At 49.6% G+C, this 258-nt stretch overlaps 1 pseudogene; it reads left to right on the forward strand.

Annotated features, from left to right (window-relative positions):
* LOC119591780 overlaps positions 1 to 258 on the forward strand; it is a 12,734-nt pseudogene that overhangs the window by 7,421 nt on the left and 5,055 nt on the right.

The raw sequence follows: 258 nt of genomic DNA on the forward strand, positions 1-258 counted from the left end.
TCACCCCCCATATAACCCCCCCCCCTCCCTCCCTGCGCAAGGGTGAGTTGCGATCCCACACGTGCGCCCTGGTTGCTTTTAGGGTACAAGTGTGAGGCTAAATATCTTTCACTCAAGGAAAACAGCAATGATACGGTATATCCTCATTATCTTGCTGTTTACAATCTCAACCAGCGTACACCATGTGCACATCTAGTGGCGCACACGTGTGTACCAATTAACCGCACTCTCGTTGGCAGTGAGTCTTGTTTTGTGTAA

Source organism: Penaeus monodon, chromosome 29 (genome assembly GCF_015228065.2).
Source record: "Penaeus monodon isolate SGIC_2016 chromosome 29, NSTDA_Pmon_1, whole genome shotgun sequence".
NCBI lineage: Eukaryota > Metazoa > Arthropoda > Malacostraca > Decapoda > Penaeidae > Penaeus > Penaeus monodon.